Here is a 23,721-nt window from a genome sequence, read left to right on the forward strand (position 1 = left end):
ATCCCAGAACTGGGCTGAGCTCGCCATATGCCCCATCCAAGGACCAGCAGAAAGTGAAGGCTGGGAGCGATGGGAACCAGTGACAAACAACGGTCCCTGAGCGCAGTCGCTCTCTCCAGCTTTGGCTCTGTTGACATGAGCCTGCACTCAGGAATGATGTTTGCTCTTGTATTCCAGACAGTGAGCCAGATTCCTACTGTTCTGGCTCAGATGAACCGCTGAAGCCCTTTGGTAAGGAGTCAGCTGTTCTTGAAACAGCCAGCTCTGCAATCCGGTGTCCCACTTACCTTCTTCTCTCCCTCATTGCAGTCACATCACTGTGGCAATCATGGAATCCAAGACATGCCCGTTGATCTCTTTCAAGATGGTGGAAGTCATGATGGTGAATCTCAGCACTGATTTTAGGAAATGATCATTACTGTCACCTTCACCCCAGCTCTTTTCTGGATTAGCATCTTGGTTTAGGAGATGGTAGAGCACGAAGGCCTAGAGTGTGTGTACTCATTGCAACTCCAGACATTTGAAGATCTTGCGTCAGTGAGGGTAGGTAAGTTTAGGCCGTAATAACAAATAACCTCAAAATTTCAATTTCTTAACACAACCCATGTGTATTTCTTGCCGATGTTACATTTCCAACAAAGGTCTTCAGGCAGGCTATACGCATTATAGTCATTCAGGGTTGCAGATGATGCTGGCTCTACCGTGACATGTGCTTCCTCGGTCCTCTCATCAGCTGAAAGGCGCACGATGCATCACGCCTTGGCTCCTAAACCCTCTACCTGGAAGTCTCATATCTGCACCCATCTCACTGACCAAACCAGTCCTATGCCACATGGAACTCCACAGAGAGCGGGTAAGTGGAATCCTACCATGTACCTGAAAGGATAACATAATTGTGAGCGGGGCTAACGACTACTCCTGGACCTGAATAAAGGGTTAGGGGAATCTGTCTAAGATCGCCATGAGAAAGCCACATAACTAGAAGCTGAGCGCTGAGATGAAGGGAGAAATCCTGAAGGCCCGAGGAAGAGATGATAATCTGATATTTTAGATGGGTAGTAGATGAGAACAACACTCACCAAGAAAAGGCGATTGTTGAGGGCCAGGGTGAAGGGAGCCACGAGCTGGAACAGGTGTTGAAGACCACTGAGTGCCCCAGAATGGGAGAAATAGTCAGACTGCCTTTTTCCAGGCAGATGTACCTTCTCAATAAGCCTGAGATAAATACAATGTAGTCATCACTAGACTCTGTATCAGCCCAAGGGTTAAGCACAGAGGTGCTTCTGAGAGGGCATAAGACCCTTGACATGGGAAGGTGTGAGGTACTCTCATGGAGCAGACGACGGCGAGGTGAAGAAGAAGCTGGTGTGTCTGCTCCATCCTGGCCTGGAAGTAATGTCCTCCAGGTACCACGGTGGCACCAGTGCCCAAGACAAACACAAACCAAGCCTCGGTGCCTAGCTCGTACAGTTGTGCCGGTTGGGCAGTACGCAGCTGGAGGGAGTGCCCATCACCCGGTGATTTATGTGAAGGGACCGCGTGGGAGCTGGCAGGGCACAACTTGAAGAGTTCTGGGAGGTAGCCCTGCCTCCAGGCCCTGTGCAAGGCAAGATCTCGGACTTCTGCTCTTCATTTCAACGGGCTCCTGACCTCATTAGTGTGGTTTCCTGTTTCTGGCATGGCCTTCACCCTTTGAATCTGACAACAGACCCAGGTTTTTTGGTTTCAATATTTGGTGCTTACCAGTGTATAGCTTTCATAGTCCCCAGGAATGAGGTCACAGAGGGTGAATTCTCAGCCATGCAAGGTACATAACCCTAGAGAGGACAGGGAGAGGAAGACGACACACCCCACAGAACACTCCAGACCAGAAAGAGGGATTTGGATGCGACTGGGATTCCCATGAGCAGAGGAACCAGGGGATCGCCCTTCTGTTCCAGTTACTGTGACCCTATCCCATCGGGCCACGAAGGCTGGCCTGACCTGGAAGAACCCCCATAACAGCAGCACACTCAGTGCCCAGCCCCAATTCTTGGTACAAAGTAGGCCCCAATTACATTTTTGTTGAAAAAAATTCATGATGATGTGTATTTAAAAAATAGTTCTACTTTCTTCTTTCCATCGTCAAGAAAGGTGATGAGAATTTGACCACAAAGCAAGCTGTTGAAATGTGAAAAAGTCAGATCAACCAAAGTGGAGGGAGAGGAGACGAGTCTTTGTCCTGCAGGAAACCAAGTGACCATCTGGAATTGGACCGATACTTAGGGACTGTGTCTTCCAGCTCTACCTTCCCTTGGGAATTGGTCCTTGTCACTTCAGCTTGAAAATGTTCGGTGGTGGAGTAAGCTTACAGCTCTTTAAATGCTTATGAAAACACTAGGCAGGGTTACTATTGGTGTAAGTATTGGCTGCAATATCAGATTGGTATCACCAATATCAGCAGGTATCACCACTTGAAAACTAACATTAAATGGAAACAATCCTGCCATAACGATGTTAAACAAATAGAGGGAACATTGCTTACGTTCTTGACCCTTTTGAGTAAAACCAATGTATTTACATTGCATACTCCCTCTTCAGAGCAAACATAAACGTAAATCATAATTGAACGTGTATAGGTGTGGAGTAACCATTCTTCATGAAATCCTACTGCTTAGGAAAATAAATACTGAGATTGAGGTCAAGCCGTTTTCAGGCGAACATTTGCCTCCAAATGCGTGTGTGACCTCCACCCCATTGTCCTTTGTCATTTTCCTCCAGACAGAGACACAAGCTGAAATGTAGGCATAGTGAAAACCTAATTCGCCGTCAGTAAGTGTCTTGGCCTGTACAATATCTGCCCTCAAAAACAGAAAACCTCACCTTGAAACAAAGAAGAAGAGAGGGAAGGGCAGGACAGAGGGCAGATCTAAATTTTTAGGACGTTGCTGGCCAATGGATTTTTCTCTGCCAGGATGAGTATTGGCTATTACAAAACCCATGCTTAACAAAGCTTTTCACCATCACATTTGCATAATGCCTTATTCACATGCATAGAATTCCACATAGCATTGCTTCTGACCAAGGAACTCAGTTTGCAGGGGAAAAAAAATTCTGACATGAGTCCAGGAATCAAAGGTGGAAGTGGGAGTGGCTTCTCTCACTCTGACACCTAGTACCCACTCACAGAACGTTGGCTCCCTGGCCCTGCAACTTTGGGGTCTTCGGTTCCGAGGCCTGATTTCGAATGGAGAAACGCTTCCACCAGGTGATACAAAGACTGCTCCAGTGGTTTGGAAGTTGAGACCCCGGGTCTGCCTCGTGCGGCTCCTCGCCCTGCTGGACTAGCAGGCGAAGGAGGGCTTACTGTACTGGTTGATCCCGATGGCTAAGGGATGTCGGATTTCTATTACGTAAGACGTCTTTCTGAAACCCAAGGGATTCTCTACGGTATTTCTTAGGACCTCCGTGCGCCGTAGTAAAAGGACATGGACATTGGTAGCATCTATAGCCCAGGGCAAAAGTTATTATTTTATATGGAATTTTGAATACATTTCGACAGTATATTTAGTAACTGAGTAGCCAAGGGAGTGAACTGTGCTCAGAAGCTACCTTTCTACGTTCCTCGCAGGGTTGTGGGGGCTACAGCCCTTTTGGCTGCTGGCTCCCCGTTATGTCCTGCCAGTAGGGGGCACGTTACATAAGGTCAGAGCCCGGATGGGGTGGGGATTTATCGCTTCTGCGAATTTGGTCTCATAAGGACCCTTCACCCTGGCATTGACTTTTAGCACTACTAAGAGCAGCCTCATTGCGCCTCTCAAAAGTATCAGCACAAAATCCTTTCTCCGGACTGTCTAGGTTTTAATAAGACCACCTGCTTCCCTTTGCTTCCTCATCCCTGTGAGCAGTTGCTACTTCCAGCGGTAGTAACGTTGATGACGTCAGTGGTCGCTTTTTGTGCCTTCAGCCCTCTCACACCTGTGCGATCAGTTCTGCATGTTAAACTCCCTCTGTTGAAATATCAAATGTGGGTTTAAAGAAGCTTTCTTATTGAAGTAGAATTGACACACAATGTTACATTCGTTTCAGGTATGCGATGTAGTGAGTCAACAATTCTATACATTGCGCTCTGCTCACCACAGGTATAGCTACCATCTGTCTCAAATGTGGTTTTAGTTTTCCGGACTGGACCCTAACTGATACCCAGCCTTAGAAGGAAGCTCAAGATTATTTGACGTTTCATTTACTATCAATTCTTCAGAAAGATTTATTAGGACACTTAGTTTCAAAAAATAAAAACAAGGAGAGAGACAGTTTTAGGAGAATTTAATATGGAATTGCTGCTTTTCAAATGCCACCATCCAGATAGGAACGGGAGAAATTCCTGTGAATGCTTGCTGGAAAACAAATTCGTTTTATTAAAAGGTTTCCCTCTTTGTATTTGGAGGTTAAAGAAATGACAGAATTTATTATTCCACCAAACAAACCATTTTGCTTATTTTTGGTAAATTGCACTAAATGTGGTTTAATTACTGTGTCCAGAATAGCATTTCACATCTGTGGCCCCAAAAGCTGTTATTGCAGTGGATCTATGGAATAAAGAAATAGAGCCCTCTCGTGGCTAATTTAAGTACTACAACCCCTTGCAGTTCAACGTAGATGACATTACCTTCTACCTGGGTCATGGGATCTTTGGACAGAGATACCTTAGGAACCCGGCCTGGCCTTGCCACAAAACAGGCGAGAAGTAGACTGTCCAGAGAAATAATGGCCATGCTTCTTGGCACTATCCAAATACAGGCATTTCTCATTTTATTGAGCTTCGCTTTATTGCGCTGAACAGACGATGTGCTTTTTACAAATTGAAGGTTTGTGGCAACCCTGCACCAAGCAAGTCTATTGGCACCAATTTTCCAACAGCATTTGCTCACTTCATGTCTCTGTATCACATTTTGGTAATTCTCACACTATCTCAAACTTTTCATTATTATTATATTTGTTACAGTGATCTGTGGTCCATGATTACAACTCGCTGAAAGCTCAGATGATGGTTAGCACTTTTTAGCAGTAAAGTATTTTTAAATTTTTTAATAAGGGAATTTTTAACAATGTACTTTTTTAAGACATAATGCTTAATAGAGTGCAGGATAGTGTAAACATAACTTTCATATGTACCGGGCAACCAAAAAAACAAAACAAAACAAAACAAAACCCATTTGACTTTCCTTATTGCGATACTTGCTTGATCGTGGTGGTCTGGAACCGAACCTGTAATATCTCCAAAGTATGCCGTAGAACATAAACACCCTTATAAACCATGTAAACAAGGTCATTATTAAATACCTGATTTTTTAAGGAGTATGTAAAGGGAGTGAGAATAGAAGTGAGCCTGTCTAGCATTATCAGTCAAAAGAGATACTTAGATCCCTTATGTGGCAGAGGTCTTAACACAAACCACAGTCATTTCTTTCTGAATTGGCTACACATACACAGATAAGGTCCCTGGGCATCACAGTGAGGGAAACTCAATGAATGCAGTAAGAAATTGATGTGAGGGTAGAATGTGTTGAAACATGCGCATTATTTTTTGTTGGCAAAGACAAGATAACCCAGTGAAGTGGAGTGTTAGAGACCTCGCAGGACAACCCGGAGAGGCTGGCTTCCTCCCTTGAGAAGGGAGGAAGCATTTAAGGATGGCACTGCGTTCAAATGCCATCTTAGCACATTCCTAGCTGTGTGACTTAGAGCAAGTTACCCAGCTGCTCTATTTCACAGCTTCCTTTTTTTTTTTTTTAAGATTTTATTTATTTATTTATTTGACAGAGAGAGACAGCCAGTGAGAGAGGGAACACAAGCAGGGGGAGTGGGAGAGGAAGAAGCAGGCTCCCAGAGGAGAAGCCTGATGTGGGGCTCGATCCCAGAATGCTGGGATCACGCCCTGAGCCAAAGGCAGACGCTTAAGGACTGCGCCACCCAGGTGCCCCTATTTCACAGCTTCCTTATCTGTGAAATGAATTTAATAATATCGACTTCAAGACAACGTAATGGTTGAGGCTTCCAATCCTAACCCTGCCACTTACTACGTGACCTTGGGCAAGTTACTTAACCTCACCATGCCTAATCCATAAAACGGGAGAAAATATATTGACCTTACTCAGTTGTTTTGAAGATTAAATGATTCAATATACATAAAACACTTAGAACAGGCGTCATGGATGAGTTTGCCTTGCACCTGGTAAACACACAGTACATGTTAGCTTTATTTTTGGCTGTAAATCATCAGGGACAATTTACTTGTTGTCTTTTCCTACCTGCTTCTTTTTCTATTAAGTAGAGTCATGTGAAATTGCCATTTTTGTAGGTCAAAAATGCTTGAATGCAGTAATTTCTTGATTTAATCTAATACAGACCAGTGTTTGTCTCCACATCACATTAAGGGTTCTTGTTAAGAGCCTAAGGTCAAGAAATAAAATAGAACTTTCTACCCACATTTATGTCACCGAGCCCAGAACCCCTTTGCTGTCTGCAATGACAAATCCCTTGAGCAGTTTCAGTGAGACTTAGTCCCCTGGGAGCCCCCTTAGTCCTCCTGTTAGCCCCTGGGAGGGATGGGGAAGCAATGACAAGGGTGTACGTACCAATTAGAGCCTAGTCAGAAAAACAAAACCCATTCCAGGTAGCTCCATAGAGGGCATTTAATATCAAGAACTAGTTATTACAAAGGCATTGGGAAACGTAAAAAGCCATATAGGGGCATTGAAGCAACCCAGAAATCAGCAATGGCAGAGAGTAGCTACACCCTTGAGTGTTGGAGGGATAAAGGGTAGAGAGCGCTGCCAGAGCCAGCGCCAGGGCCCCAGCTGGAGAAGGAACCGTGTGGGGCTGTCTGGCCACTCCCAGAGCTGTCCCCCCACCCAAAGCAGAGAGGTAGGAGGGGAAATCTCTCTTCCCTCTGCTCCCCAATCTGGCAGAGCCTCCCTTTGGCTGAGTCTAACCATATTCCAGTGGGCAAAGGAGCCTGGGGCATGTAGTGCACACAGACTAGCCCCTTGAATACAGGGCAGACAGGGAAAAAGAGAAATAGATTTGAAAGCAGGGAGGCAAAAGGCTGTGTAGAGATGCAAGAGCTGGGAGGGCAAAGACCGGGAGAGAATGGGACTTGGCAGGGCCCGGCGTCAACTCCCCCGGCCGCCACTTTCCCTCCTGCGCCCGCGGAGCCTCCAGAACTTACTGGACGTGGATCCCAGGCACTTAGCGGCTCCGGCCAGGTAATTCCAATTAAGGCCGTGGGAGCCACGCTCATCTGTCTCTGGTGACGTCACAGCACAGAGAGAGGTGCAGGCAGCTCAGGTGGGCAGTTGTGGGAACCTCCGGCTGAATGACGATCTTCCGGGAAAGGGGCCTGCGCCGCACATTCTTGGCCTCAGCCCTTTACTTTTGGCGTCAAGCCCGGCAGCTGGACTTCGGGAAAAGACTCCTCATCTTGGACGTTCTCTCCCGCCAGACTCTGGAAACAAGAATGCAGTGTGGGAGCCTGGATAGAATGGGGAGCAGAGAGGGGCATTCCTGGGGAAACTGGGTAAAGTCCTAATTCAGTCAATAGGACTGTACCAATGTTAATTTCGTAGTTTTGACACCTGCCCTAAGGATGTTCGGTGTACTTTAGAGGAAGCTGGCTGAGGGTATATGGGAATGCTCTGTATTATTTTCTCTTCTATGAATATAAATTTATTTCCAAAAAAATTGTTTTCAGTTCCCTCCCCTAGAATAGTTTCTTCCATTAGCTTACACGGGTTTGCTCCAGCAGAGTGGACAGGCTACTTGCAGCTCAGTGAGATGTCACCAAGGGGAAGCCAACACCTCCCCAAACCCCCAAAACGGCAGGCATCCCATCTAGGAGAGTGTCAGAAAGGCCACAACTGGGAAACATTTCTGTGGACATTTCATTACTGGAGCAAAATATGAATTCATGAACAGTAGCCAGCTTACAGAGAAAATGATTAACACTCACGTTGTTAGCACAGCCATGCCCTTACTCCTGTCAATGGGACTTTTGTTATGCCCCTTTGGCTAAAGCAGTGAGCTGGCTGATGTCCCTAATACAGAGGCATTTGCCTCCACTGACTTCAGATGCACAAATGCTGGCCCACCATGTGCATTCCTTTGAGAGGACGAGACTTTGGTGGTTTCTCTGGCAGTTCCTGGCAAGCCTGTGGCCCCCAAGCTCTCATAGCATCTGCAGCCCTAATCCAGGGCACAGTCTCAGTCCATCTTCTGGGACTCTCAGAAACCAGCACCCAAGAGGGTGGTCTTTGACCGTTCTCCATCTGGGTGTGCCCTGTTCAGGTCAGTTGAAGTATGTCCGAAATCTTGATGGCTACTAACCAGGGAAAGGAATGGCATCCATCCTTACAGAACCCACAATGCTAGAAGTAATTTGGGGGGTTGCCTTCTTTGGTCTTCAGGGGTGGGAATCATTCATGCTCACCCTCTTATGCCCCAGAAAGAGACAGAGGTGAGGAAATGGCCACTCTTTATTGTACTCCCTAAAGGAAGTGTGGCCTTGACCTCTACCTTCCATGCCTTGACGGGATAGGACCTGACTCCGCTCAGCATCAATTACCCTGGAACTGGAGAGTATTACAACAAAAAGGATCTCTTATTTGAACTTGGCACTGGAAAATGCAGAGGCTTCTCCCACCAGGAGACCATGTCGACTGTGCATAACCTCCAGAGCAGAAAAGGATCCAATTAAGACCTCCCTCCAGACTCCTAGGCACACACGGATAATTATATTCTTAAATGAAACAGCTGACCCCTCCGTAAGAGTGACGTCTGTAGTTCCAAGGATATACTCTTTGAGACGCAATGTGGAGGCTGTAGGTCTGCCCCATCTTGACATTCCTTTGAACGCCCTGTATTCTTTCTTACTCTTTTAACACAATAGTAGCCCCGGACTTGAAAGGTAAAAATTACCAGGGGTTGTTTCAAAGCTCCAAGCATCTAAAATCCAGAGGATAGGGGAGGTTGCCTCCCTGTGGACCACTCTTTGAGGGAGAGCTCTCCGTGTCAAAGGACAAAGTACTTGGCTAAACTCCTCCCAACCACAGCTTTGCACTGGCTGTCTGGAGTGTCCCCGGAGAACTTCCCTTATGTCTCTCTATTCAAGGGCCACTTGTATTGATGACTTAACAGTTAACAGCTCTCTGCCTCTCACGTTCTTAGACTATGTTGAAAGGTCGTTACTCCCTGCACTTCATTCCCTTTGCATTGCTCTTTTTAGGCATTTAACTAAAATGGAGGCTGAGAGGTGTAGAGATTCTCTTGAATTCCATCTCGGTGTAATAAATGTTCACAACACCGAGCACGTTGTACTTCTGAACATTTGCTAATGGCCTACTAAATGCCAAAGCATAGAATAAGCCCTGGGAGAAGAGAACAGGCCCGGGCCCTGCCTTTCAGGAGCTCACAGGCTGGCAGGGGAGACAGACAACAGTGAATGACCAGTGTCCTCTGGGAAGGACTCACCTGTCATTCATTCTTGGGTGCCAACAGAAGGCTACAGAAGGAAGTAATACATGACTTGGGGTCTTGAAGAATAAGAAGCCAAGGGTGGAGATGGAGAGGGGCTTTACTTGAGGCAAATAGAACAGCTAGACAAAGGCATGGAGAGGTGAGAGCCTGTGGCATGGTCAGCCATGGTGCTGTCTGGCAGAGCAAGAGCCAGGAATGCAGGCCTTTGGAAGCCATTTCTCAAGTAGCCACATGGCAACAGATCCCAAGGGACACACTGTCCCGTGTCTGGACCATAGGAGGGCTGGCTACACCCTGGAGGTCTTGGGTACAGAATTGCCCATGGCAGGTCTTCACTGGCCTTCACATTTGTATTAAGCCCTTACTGGTGTGCTGGACAGTCTGCGAAGCGTGTTATAGGCAGTATACCTCACTTAATCCTTACAGCTGCCCTGCGAGTCAGTACTGTGTGCACACCCCACCTGACAGATGAAAAAACCGGCTTCGCAATTTAAATAATTTCTCAAATCACAGAGCAAATAAGTAACAGGTCCAGGTTTTGGGCTCAAGTGAATATGACTCCAAATCTCATATTCTTAACTACCTCTTCTCTGCAGGAGGAGTTATGAGACACAGTCTCCCATTGATGAGTCCAAGTATGTGGTTTTACTCAATTTTATAGCACAAATCATCGATTGAAGACCCCAAGACTCTTGCTTGTCAGGATCAGGTAATTTTACCCAACACCACACATGGGATTAATTACCTGACCTTAGCTCAGGAGCGTCTCTCTTAAAAAAAGAGGATTAAATTTTTTTAAGTTGGGAGAATGATTTAGGAACTCATCCCAGGTCAGCAGCAGATCTCCAGGAAGGAGACCTGGGCAATCCTTAAAGATCTCGCCCTCTGCCAGCATCCCCGTTTCTACCCTCTTTTTGTTCTGGGCTCTGGTCCCTGCTCAAATGAATAAATGCATATTTTTAAACAAGTCAGGGCTGACTAGGACCTTGATGTAAGAGGGAAAGTCATGTTCCACCTTGTAACATTAAGACCAAGCAAGGAAGCTGATTTTGAAATTCAGATGTATGCTGTCATCAGAACTTCATTCACCTTTAAATTCAAGGTTTTGCCCTCAAATCAGGACTTTTATTATCCTGCCAGATCTTACAGAGGGTTTTTAGTTTTGTTAAATGCAGCCATTTCAAGACAGAATATTTTATTGAGCACAGAAGGAAGCTGAGAGTCTCAAGGAAAAAGATTAGGCTGACCCTTTCATTTTATTTAGAAAACCTTTTAAATTCATTCATTCATTTAATTTGACAAATGTTGATCAAGCACCCCCATGTGCTGGGGTCAGGGTATACTACAGACTATGAGACCCAGTGCTTGTCCTGGAGGAATTTGCACTCCACGGGATGAGAAACAAGTGAGTAGCCCATTATAAAACCAAGTGACAAGAGTTGTGATATGTATGCATAGTCCTAAAAAGGCAAAGATGGTGCAACCACCCAGCAGAGAATAGGATCAGAGGAAAGATCCTGGAAGACTTCTTGGAAGTGGTGAAATAAATGAGTCCTGAAGAATCAGTGGTCAGGAGCATTATACCTGCCCTTTAATATCAATCCTCAACTGAAACCAATAAAAGCAAATCATATGCTAATGCACCCACCAGGACAATAAAAGTATACACAATATGGGTAACCAAAATCCCAGGTCATGAGCAAATTCAATTTCAAGGCAAAGATCAAAAGGAACAATCAACACAGCAGAACACACAAAAGATTCTGATGTTAGCAGATGAGCAAAACTTAAAATTAGTGGTCCCTTTTGGCATAGCGGTAACTTCAAAGTTAAACGCTAGGTGGCGCTCCTAGCATAGTTTGCCGTCACATCTCCCGGCTAGAGCCAGCCAGGGAATGGGAAGGTTCACTCTTTCCAGGAAAAACAAAACAAAACAGAGTACAGCTATCATGAAACTAATTTTATAGGAAGAAATAATACCTTTTTGGAATCCTTTCTCTACAGTGAACAACAAATGCATCTTAATACTAACAGTAAATGTTTTCTTGTAGTCACATTTTCCTTACAAAAATGAGGCAGACCCCTAGAGGGGCAAATTTCTCCCAGGCCCTTTCGGCCAAGCTGTTTTGTAAAGGTAGCAATGCCTCTGGATAATAAAGCCAAGAGTTCATATTCAAGAGTCCCCCAGGCAACTTTGACCCATCACTCAACTTCATAGTCTCTGAGAAGCTTGCAGCTTGGGAGAAGTCGTTAGGAAAAACTTACACACCCAAATCACCAAGGCTAGGTGACACAGAATGCCTGCCTCCTGCCCTGTTAAGTAGAAAAATGCTGTATGAGAGGATTAGGGGTTACTATGCAAAGCACGTTAAGCTCCTTGAATTAAACGAATTATGAGAACACCAGATGTTAGCAATAAGTCTGGAAGATGACAAAGATAAGGGGAGACCTACCCTCTTAGAGCCATTCTCATAAAGTAGCAAGAATCTGATAGCAGAAGGAAAAGAAGAAAAAAGAAGGCAATAATTACAACAGGAAGTAAGTGAACAGGTAAATTATAGGGGGGAGGAGTGTAGATCTCATTCATTATGTGTAAAAGAAATGGGAATTTTTTTTAATGCTGCAGACAAGAAGCCAACTGATACAAGACACAAGGCAGAGAATAAAAAAAGAAAATATGATTTACTCCCAATAATATTTTAGGCAAGCAGGTCGATTCTATCTGGTTTCCAAACACTGGTTTAAGAACCAGTCCTGATCCGTGACAAGATTTTTACTGGTCTGTGATGAAAAGGAGGCAAGAAGGACATTGTAAAAAGTTTTTTAGGAGGCTAAATATCTTGAATTTTAATAATTTACTTTTATTCTTAGATTAGAACTTTCCTATCTTTCCAAAATTAAAGAAAAGAAAAAGTCTTTTTTTAAAAAAAAATTTTTGTTTGTCAGTAATAGCACAAGCAGGGGGAATGGCAGGCAGAGGAGGCAGAGGGAGAAGCAGGCTCCCTGCTGAGCGAAGAGCCAGGATGCGGGACAAGAGAAGCCTTCCAAATATGTCATGGTCATCATAGAGCTGTTTATGTGTTATTTTGTTGTTTTGTAGTTAATCCTAACTCTAAGTCGGCACCATGTGGGTCCTGAAACATACTTTTGGAAATATTACTGGTCGAGAAATCTAGAAGTCTGAGAACTGCATCAACAACCTGTTTAAGAGAGAAATAGTCAGCCAGGTGTTATTCATTCACTTGTACAGCAAATACTTGTTGTCATTCAGCAAGAATGGATGAGGCGGGGTGGAGGCCGGAGGTCCACTGCCAGCGGGAAGGATCATACTAAGGATGTTAGGCTCACATATTAGCCTTATGGTTGCACGTGGGCTAATTTTTAACATCGTCTGTAAAATTTTGCACTTGGTTTTTTAAAAGCCAGCTTGGGATGAATGGTGTTTCTTTCTTCTAAAAGTCGAGTAAGCGAACGTCTGTTCCTGTTGAGTTACTTAAAAAAACACCTATCACACCTATATGGGTAGTAAGGAGGGCACGTATTGCATGGTGCACTAGGTGTTATACGCAACTAATGAATCATCGAGCCTTACATCGGAAACCGGGGATGTACTGTATGGTGACTAACATAATATAATTAAAAAAAACATTAAAAAAATTAAAAAAAAAAACCACCTATCTGCCCCCCACCCTGAGCGTTGCCAGGCTCTCTGACCAACCAAAGCACTGGCCCACTCTCTACGTGCGGTGTGAGGTAAAAGGAATCTTTCCAAAGACAGAGCTCCAGGGGTTCACATAATGAATATCTGTATGTATCCTGATAAGATAGATCAGGAAGGTTAGGTGTGGACCAGAAATCTTCACCCCGCCATGGAGACAGGAAAAGTCTAATTAGAGGATCCACTCCCATTTGCGATGTGCGCAGGCGTCCCTGAAGGATAACCTTGACCTTGTTCTCCTTGCTTTCCAGTGTGACATTTCAAGACTCTCAGGATCATTGGGTTATATTTGGAGCTCATTCCAGCCACTGCCTGGGTCTCCAATCTTTAACAGTCAAATCAGCAGGAGGATTTTAGATGGAAAAGATTGATAAAACCTGACAGCGCTTGCGCTGGTTTCCATGGTGACATGCTGAGTACTTACTGGCCCTTAAGACCAACAACATGAATAATTAAAATAAATTATTTCAAGGCTGCCTGGCCTAGATAAAGGGATCCGAGTTAAGAAAAAATTTTAAGGCCTCTGCTTCTAGAACGAATGTAGTAGATACACATACCTAAAAGGAGGCTCGAAAGTAATATCCAAGTGGGGTTTTGTTTACAGCAAAATCAAAACATACAGAGATCGACTGTAAGTATTTATGTATCAGAGAATTGTCTCGATGCATTACCTGCAGCCTTACTTTACAAGATTTTCAGGTCCTTTAGGGAAGTGCTTCAGTACATGTGCAATCTTATTAATTCTTTTTACAGCAAATTAGTTCTCTTAACTATGCCCCTATGCACCTCACTTTACATTTTAAATTCACCCTGATTAATTGTTTCTACAATATACCTTTCAGCCTCAGTGTATCTGGCCAGTGTGAGCCCCTTTGAACAGCGGTGAACAAGGAGTGCCTTCCACACGGCACAGCATCCATAGACTTGGCCCAAGGATGTCTGTCCTGTATCTCTCAATACCTTTCCCAGATCCCATGGATCAGCTGTGCACACATCTCTATCCCAGACCATATGGGAGCCACTCTACTTCTGGTACCTGTCTAGTTAAGTAGGATCTCCAAACTTTGCCCCGCTACCTCTCCACACTCTCCTGGCTGGACCCTTCTATGGATAGATCTGCCCTGAATGCCCCTCTTTCAGTAATTTCTTCAGCAAACAACTCCCTAGAGGCCAGCCTCATATGGTAAGGCCTTGGACCACACCTTGGAGGACCATCCTTAAGACAGCCTCACTCGACACCAATTGGCCCAGCAGAAGGGCCTGGATCAGAGTCACTCTCCACCCTGATTCCTTCCTGCCTTCCTCCTTCCCTGCCTTCTTTTGTAAATTCAACGTCAGGTCTCCAATCAAAATCCTCAGGTCCTGATGCATCATCACCATTGATTCATGGGAGGCTCCCTTCTGGTATGCATGCACGTATCTATTCATTTCTTGTAAAAAAAAAAAATACTGTCTTGTATGCAGCTGTTTCCAATGCACACAAATTCCGTTGCACCATGCACCTCATTCCCTGTCTCACTGTTTCACTCAGCATTCTGGTTTCAAGTTCTCTTTGTGTTGTGACACACGCATCCTGTCTTGTTGAGCTGCTTTATGATACTCCCTGGTACTCCAAGTACCTCTCCATTCTCTCAGTGAGGGACCCCAGATTGCCTCCACCTCCCTGAAAAACAGTGAACATCTTCACGTATGTCCCCTTAGAGACCTATATGAGCCTCTCCCTGGGGCAGGCATCCAGATATCCTGCCCACAACTAACTCCTGGATTCCCCAGCAGGACAGCGGAGTCATAAGATATGTGCAGTCTTAATTGGGCCAGATAGGACATTGGCTTTCCATCGCCATGCAACACCTTCCACAGTCCACATGCCGCTCTGGAGGGCATGAGGAACTCTACAGCCCGTCTCTCCACGGTACTTGGCATGAGCTCCAGCTTTGTAATTTGGCTCAGTGAGTCTGAGCATCTCGTCCCAGACTTGATACCACTTTAAGTTTTCTCTTTTTATGAATCAAGTGGTTTTTTTCCTTTGACTGTATTTCTACTGGAATTCCCAAATTCCCCATCTGTTGTCTGCCACCTTTACTCATGATTATTTTCATTGAACAGAGAAGCTTATTTGTGATATAATCAAATCCATTTTAAACTCATGGTTGGTCCTTTGAGGATCTTTTTTAAGAAGTTCATCCCCATCTCTGAGTCATAAAAATATTCTCCTACCTATCTTCTATCAACTTCATGTCTTTACCATTCATAGATTTAGGTCTTAATCCAGCTAGAGACCATCTATGTATGTGGTGGTAGACAGGAATAGTTCTCTCTCTGAGCCCCCAATTGTGTTTCATTGGACTATTTTTTTTTTATCAGAACTGTACCATTTTTATTACTATTACTTTGTGATAAAGCAAGTCCCTATTCTCCCACCCTTTGGTCTTCTTTTTCAAAGTTGACTTGGTTACTCAAGGAGATTTAAACTCCCTTATCAGCCTTACATAGAACTGTTGAGTTTCTAAAAACAAAATCAAGCTGCAATTTCAATTGGGATTTCACTGAATTTATAGATTTCTTTTCAAAGAACTAATATATATTGAATATATTAATCGTCCCATGCAAGAGCATGGAATAATTCTTCATTTATTCATATCTTATTTATAGCTCCCTTTTTTAAGGATTTTATTTATTTGACAGAGAGAGAGAGCACAAGCAGGGGGAGCTGCAGAGGGAGGGGTAGAAGCAGGCTCCACAGAACAGGGAGCCCAATGCGAGGCTCAATCCCAGGACCCTGGGATCATGACCTGGCAGTCACTTAACCAACTGAGCCACCCAGGCAGCCCTTATTTATATCTCTTAATAGCGTCACATATTTTCTTCACTGAGATCTTAAGTAGTCATTTCTTTTTTTTAATAATAATTTCTTATTATGTTATGTTAGTCACTATACAGTATATCCTTAGTTTTTGATGTAATGTTCCATGATTCATTATTTGCATATAACACCCAGAGCACCATGCAATATGTGCCCTCCTTAATACCCATCACCAGCCTATCCCAATCCCCCCACTCCCCTCCCCTCTGAAGCCCCCAGTTTGTTTCCCAGAGTCCACAGTTTCTCATGGTTCATTCCCCCTTCTGATTACCCCCCCTTCATTCTTCCCTTCCTTCTCCTACTGATCTTCCTATTTCTTATGTTCCATAAATGAGTGAAACCATATGATAATTGTCTTTCTCTGCTTGACTTATTTCACTTAGCATAATCTCCTCCAGTCCCGTCCATGTTGCTGCAAATGTTGGGAAATCACTCTTTCTGATGGCTGAGTAACATTCCATTGCATATATAGACCACATCTTCCTAATCCAGTCATCTGTTGAAGGGCATCTCGGCTCTTTCCACAATTTAGCTATTATGGACAATGCTGCTATGAACATTGGGGTGCATATGGCCCTTTTCTTCACTATGTCTGTATCTTTGGGGTAAATACCCAGTAGTGCAATTGCTGGATCATAGGGTAGCTCAATTTTTAACTTTTTAAGGGACCTCCACACTGTTTTCCAAAGTGGCTGTACCAACTTGCATTCCCACCAACAGTGTAAGAGGGATCCCCTTTCTCCACATCCCCTCCAACATTTGTTGTTTCTTGCCTTGTCCTTTTTTGCCATTCTAACTGGCATAAGGTGGTATCTCAATGTGGTTTTGATTTGAATTTCCCTGATGGCTAATGATTTTGAACATTTTTTCATGTGTCTGTTAGCCATTTTTATGTCTTAATTGGAAAAGTGTCTGTTCATATCTTCTGCCCATTTTTTGATTTGATTATTTGTTTCTCGTGTATTGAGTTTGAGAAGTTCTTTGTAGATCTTGGATACCAGTCCTTTATCTGTAGTGTCATTTGCAAATATCTTCTCCCATTCCATGGGCTGCCTCTTAGTTTTTTTGACTGTTTCCTTGGCTGTGCAGAAGCTTTTTATCTTGATGAAGTCCCACAAGTTCATTTTATCTTTTGTTTCTCTTGCCTTTGGAGATGTGTCATGAAAAAAGTTGTTGTGGCCAATGTCAAAGAGATTGCAGCCTATGTTCTCCTCTAGGATTTTGATGGATTCCTGTCTCACATCGAGGTCTTTCATCCATTTGAAGTTTATCTTTGTGTATGGTGTGAAAGAGTGGTCAAGTTTCATTCTTTTGCATATTGCTGTCCAATTTTCCCAGCACCATTTATTGAAGAGACTGTGTTTTTTCCACTGGATGTTTTTTCCTGCTTTGTCAAAGATTAGTTGCCCAAAGAGCCAAGGGTCCATTTCTGGGTTCTCTATTCTGTTCCATTGGTCTATGTGTCTGTTTTTGTGCCAGTACCATGCTGTCCTTGTGATCACAGCCTTGTAGTACAGCTCGAAATCCGGCAACGTGATGCCCCCAGCTTTGTTTTTCCTTTTCAACAATTCCTTGGTGATTTGGGGCCTTTACTGGTTCCACACAAATTTAAGGACTGTTTGTTCCAGTTCTTTGAAAAATGTCATTGGTATTTTGATCAGGATGGCATTGAAGGTATAGATTGCTCTGGGTAGCATAGACATTTTAACTATGTTTATTCTTCCGATCCATGAGCATGGGATATTTTTCCATCTTTTTGTGTCTTCTTCAATGTCTTTCAAGAGTGATCTGTAGTTTCTAGAATATAGATCCTTTACCTCTCTGGTTAAGTTAATTCTGAGATAATATATGATTTTTGGTGCTATTGTAAATGGACTGGATTCCCTAATTTCTCTTTCTTCAGTCTCATTGTTTGTGTATAGAAATGCAACTGATTTCTGAGCATTGATACAGAGTCTGTGGCCTCTGCCACAGAACTGATGGATATGGATATAACCAAATTGTCAGAAACAGAGTTCAGAGTAACAATGGTCAAGATGATGTGTAGGCTTGAAAAAAAATATTAATGAAAATATTAACGTGAATATAGAATCTCTAAGGGCAGAAATGAGAATGAATCTGGCAGAAATTAAAAATGCTATGAATCAAATGCAGTCTAAACTAGATGCTCTGATGGCCAGGGTAAATGAGGCAGAAGAACGAATTAGTGAATTGGAAGATGGGATGATAGAAGAGAAAGTTAAAACAGAAACTTGGCTCAAAAAAATCCAATCTCAAGAATGTAGATTATGGGAGATTACTGACTCAATGAAACGTTTCAATGTCAGAATCATCAGCATCCCCCAGGGGGTGGAGAAAGAGAGAGGTCTAGAAGAGATATCTGAACAAATTGTAGCTGAGAATTTCCCTAATCTGGCAAAGTAAACAAGCATTCGTGTCCAAGAGGCAGAGAGGACCCCTCCCAAGGTCAATGAGAACAGACCTACACTATGTCACATCATAGTGCAATTTGCAAATATTAGATCCAAGGATATAGTACTGAAAGTGGCCAGGGGGAAGAAAATCCTTATGTACAGAGGGAAAAATATCAGAATTACGCCAGACCTGTCTACAGAGACCTGGCAGGCTAGGAAGGGTTGGCAGGGTATTTTCAAAGCTCTATCTGAAAAGAACATACAGCCAAAGATCCTTTATCCAGCAAGGCTGTCATTCAGAATTGATGGAGAGATAAGGACCTTCCAAGATTGGCAGAAACTTAAGTAGTCATTTCTTAATCAAATCGTTTTAATAACTATTGTTTTGTAATACTTCTAACTTTTCTGCTAAATTTAGTTCTCTCTTGTTTTCTTATTTTTTCTCTTCAGAATGTTCCCAGCTATTCTTTTAAAAAAAAGTATTTATTTATATATGACCTGCATACAGAAGAGTGCACTAAACTTTATTTTTATAGCTTGATGAATATTCATAAAATGAACATTACATCCTTATACACTAGAGAGATCACTAATGTTCTTTGATAAATTAGTCCCTAGGAACTTTATAGTTTTTGTTTTGTTGTGAAGAGTAACATATTTTTTTAAAATAAATGTAGTAAATAGTTGTTACTGGTATAGAGAAATGCTACCGATTTTTATGTGGTATCTGGCAACCTTGCTGAACTTATTTGTTCTAATAGTAGGATGATAATTCTTTTGCTTTACTAGATAGATTATCTTGTCCCTGGCAAATAACAATTATTTCTTTTCCTTTCAAATCCTTTGCCTCTTATTCCATTTATTTTCTTACAGACTGCTTGCCTAGGACCTCCAATATTAAGCTAACCAGTGGCAGTGATCATGAGCATTCTGTATTGTTCCCAGCCTTAGATAGAATTCTCAAATTTCTCCAACAAACATAACGCTTGCTGTAGGTATCTGGCATATGACCTTTATAAAATAAGGATGCTTCCTTCCACATCTGATTTTCTAAGAGTTTTTATTTTTAATTATAGTTACTGAATTTTATCCATGCTCTTCCTGGTCTATTCATGTGGTGAGTTACATTAATTGATTTTCTGATATTGAATCATCCTTGCTTTTTTGGAGGTAAAACTTTCTTAATGGTGTATTATCATTGTCAAAATGTGAATTACTATGATTATTAATAATATAGATTGGCCTCACTAATAGTTTTTTAAATATTTTTTTTGGAGCAGCTTTAAGTTCACAGGAAAACTAAGCAGAAGGTGTAGAGTTCCCATATATCTCCTATCTCCACATATGCACAGCCTCCCCCATTATCAGTGTTTCCCACCAAAAGAATACATTTGTTGCAACTGATGAACCTACACAGACACGTCATAATCACCCAAAGTCCATAGTTGAAGATTCACTCTTGGCATTGTACATTCTATGGGTTTGAACAAATGTATAATGACATGTATCCATAACTATTATCTCCCCCACCCCACAACAACCTCTGAAAACCACTGATCTTTTTACTGTCTCTATCATTTTGCCTTTTCCAGAATGCCATAGAGTTAGAATAATACAATATGTAGCCTTCTCAGATTGACTTCTTACATTTAGCCATATGCATTTAAGTCTCTTCCATGTCTTTTTGTGCCTTGAAAGTGCATTTCTTTTTAGTGTTAAATAATATTCCGTTGTCTGGATATATCGCAGTTTATCCATTCACCTATTGGACATTTTGGTTGCTTCCAAGTTTTGGCAATCGTGAATAAGGTTGCTATAAACATCATGTGCAGTTGTTTGTGTGGATATAAAAGTTCAACTCCTTTAGGGAAACACCAAAAAGTGCAATTGCTGAATGGTATGGTAAGGGTGTATTTAGTTCGTAAGAAACTGCCAGACTGTCTTTCAAAGTGGCTGTACCATTTTGCATTCCACCAACAATAATGAGAGTTCCTGTTGCTCCACAGCCTCACCAGTGTTTGGTGATATCAGTGTTCTAGATTTCAGCCATTCTAATAGGTGTGTAGTGAAAATATCTTTTTTAACAAAGGAAATAACACTGCTCCCCTACTCAAAGTCTTCCACTGCCTTCAAACTCCTTATAATAGTCTGTTAGGAACTTGACCATATAATTTATATATCCAAGCCAGGCACTTCTGAGACTGAAAGGAGGCTCTGCAAATAGTGATGTCAGGAAAGATGACATCACCATGTAAGCCTTCCTTATTCCCTCGGCTCCAACCACACTCACTGTGTTGCTCTTTTTTAATGGTTCCCACGTTGAGACTTTTGCACTAGCAAAAATTCAACAAGAATGAATGAAATGCCTGGTATGTATCAAGCCGTGTATCTGGGGACATAGTGAACAAAACAAAGTTTCTACTTTTATGGAGTTCACATTCTAGATGGTCCCTCTAAAAGACTCTCCCTGAAGATTCTCACATGGCTCACTCACTCACATCATTCAGGTGTTTATTCAAATGTCACCTTCTTGGAAAGGTCTTGCCTGAATATCCCATCCACGATAGCCAGCCCCCACCACACCGTCAATCTCTATTCCCTGACCCTGATTAATTGCTTTTTATTAGCACTTGAAATTATATTAGTATATTGTCTGTCTTTCTATATTTATTTCACCCTAGGAATGTAAGCTTCCAGAAGGCAAGGATTTTGTCTGCTTTCATCACTGCTATATCCCCAACCCCAGGAACACTGCTTGAACCATCACTATTTGTCTCATAAATAAATAATGAACAGTTCATTGGGGACATTTAATATATGAAAACCTTTCCTCTGGGAATATTTAACCATGTTTTTGAAGAACATTTAATAATAGTGAATTCCCCAGAGCTATCTAAAGAGATAGCTCACAAACATTTCTTTTGAAAAAAAATTTTTTTTCTATCTCATTCACTTAATTTAAATGGCTGTTCTCTCTGCACTAAAAATTGGACTACACAAGTAGGATTCACATGTAATTCTGAATTCTCTTAGTATCACTAAAACCCAGACTGAAGGCACATGCATGAAAGAGTGGGTAAGTCCTTTTTCTGGTGTCTTTCATAGCATATTTATCCACTATTCTCCCTAATAAAATGCTGCAACTTTTAAACTGCAGAGAAAGCCCTGGAAAGAGAGCTTTGTTTTTCCTGAATACCCTTAATGCTGAATTCTGAGATGCATGGGCTCCCTAGAGGTATGTCCACCTCTGGCCAAAGTCCAGCTGGCTCTCATTTTTGCAGGTTATTACCTATACGCTCCAGAGAGCTCTCTGTAGATAAGTATGTGAACAAGAATAAACTATACAGTTGACACTTGAGTGATGCAGAGCTTTAGGGCACTGACCCCCCTCCCCATGCAGTCAAAAATCCACATGCAACTTTGGACTCCCCCAAAACTTAACTACTAATAGCCTACTGTTGACTGGAAGCCTTCCTGATAACAGCCAATCAACATATTTAGCTTGTTATATGTGTTATACCCTGTATTCTCACAATAAAGTAAGCTGGAGAAAAGAAAGTGTTATGAAAAAACCATAAGAAAGGGAAAATATGTTTCCAGTACTATGCTGTATTTATTGAAAAGAATCTGCAGATAAGTGGGCACGTGTAGTTCAAACCCGTGTTGTTTGAGGGTCAACTGTAATTATAAAATAATGAAAATAATTTTTCTGTAGAACTTATGGATATCATTCTCATGAAGCCTGCCTGCCTAGTCAAATGTTTTCTCCTTCATTCTGCCAAGTTTCTCAGAAATTTAATTAAAAATGGCTTTGGTGGTGTGTATCCAAGGGAAACCAATTCCTGGTTTTAACTAAGAAGAAATGAATACTTAAAGCAGGTTGCTATGATGGACTAGGAGAGCACAAGTAGGGCTTCAAGATACTGAACTGGCTTGCACGCCAAATCCAGGTGATGGCTTAAGGAATGTGTTGAGAAAGATGGTTGTTTAGAGCAGAGAATATCATGAAAGCATGTGATTTAGCATAATTTTTGAAAGGTGTGTGTCAAGTACTCCTTGGAAAACAATTGCTTGGACCCTCCAGGCATAGCGCTTTGAGCATCCTGCAATCTCAATTTCGATTAGAATACTTCTTACAATGAATTTTATTCATATATTTCAATCCATTATTACTGGATTCCTTATGCTATCTTTTGTATTATTGTCTTGGACTGCAGTTATGTTTTGGTGGAAAGAATGCAACTTGTGTTCAAATTCAACTTGAAAAGGTTCAAGTTTTCAATTTAAAGTTTGGCAAGATGCTTAATCTTTCTGTGGCTCAGTCTGTTTCACTGTAAGATGAAGCTAGTGATCCCTACATCTTGGGCTGCTATGAGAAGTGAATGGGGTCATATGTGCGAGTGTTTGCCCTTCAGTTTGGTATGAGCAAGGCTGGGACCAAGGTGAGGGGAGTGGGGAGCAAAATTTAAGTCCCTTTCCCCCTGCAATTCAGCAATCGAGATAAAATAATTATTTAATGCAATATGTTTTAAAAGCCAAACTTGATGTAAAAAAAATCTATGAACAAAATATCAAAAGTACTTGCCCTAGGTATGAGAATGTTATAATCATCTGTTTGGTAGAGCTATAAAGGAACTTTGACCAACAGTGTTGCATTGTTACACGGTTTTAACACTGTTTTTTGTTTTCAGCAACTGGTTTCAGAGCCAGGTTGCCATCTGCTCCTACTTCCTCACTGTCAGGTCAGCTGGAAGATGTTCTTAACTTGCTGTTTGCTTAAACTGGCTCTCTCTTCCTTGCAGTTACATGGTCACCTTTCTGACCATTCTCTCATCTTTTGAGTTCCTCCATTGTCCTGCAAGGGGCACTCTGGTTCTTTGAAAAACCTTTTGTTTTAGCTCAAGATTTGGTGCCAACAGTTTGTTTTTTAATCTTGGTTTTCCTGACATGAACTCCTGAACCAAACACAGGCTTTTTCTGAGGCTCTCAAGGTGGTGAAATGTCAAAAGAATCACCTGCTTTAGGAGGCACCACAATTCTGGACTTGAAACTGTATCACAAAGCTGTAATCATAAGAGAGTATGGTACTGGCTCAAAAACAGGCATACGGGTCAATGGAACAGAAAAAGAACCCAGAAACAGACCTTCAACTCTATGGTCAACTAACCTTCAACAAAGCAGGAAAGACTATCCAATGAAAAAAAGACGATCTT

At 42.4% G+C, this 23,721-nt stretch overlaps 1 pseudogene; it reads left to right on the forward strand.

Moving 5' to 3' along the window:
* The first annotated feature begins 7,357 nt into the window (after positions 1–7,357).
* LOC113262339 (mitochondrial-processing peptidase subunit beta-like) overlaps positions 7,358–23,721 on the forward strand; it is a 44,664-nt pseudogene continuing 28,300 nt past the window's right edge.

Source organism: Ursus arctos, unplaced genomic scaffold (assembly GCF_023065955.2).
Source record: "Ursus arctos isolate Adak ecotype North America unplaced genomic scaffold, UrsArc2.0 scaffold_9, whole genome shotgun sequence".
In the NCBI taxonomy this organism is placed as follows: domain Eukaryota; kingdom Metazoa; phylum Chordata; class Mammalia; order Carnivora; family Ursidae; genus Ursus; species Ursus arctos.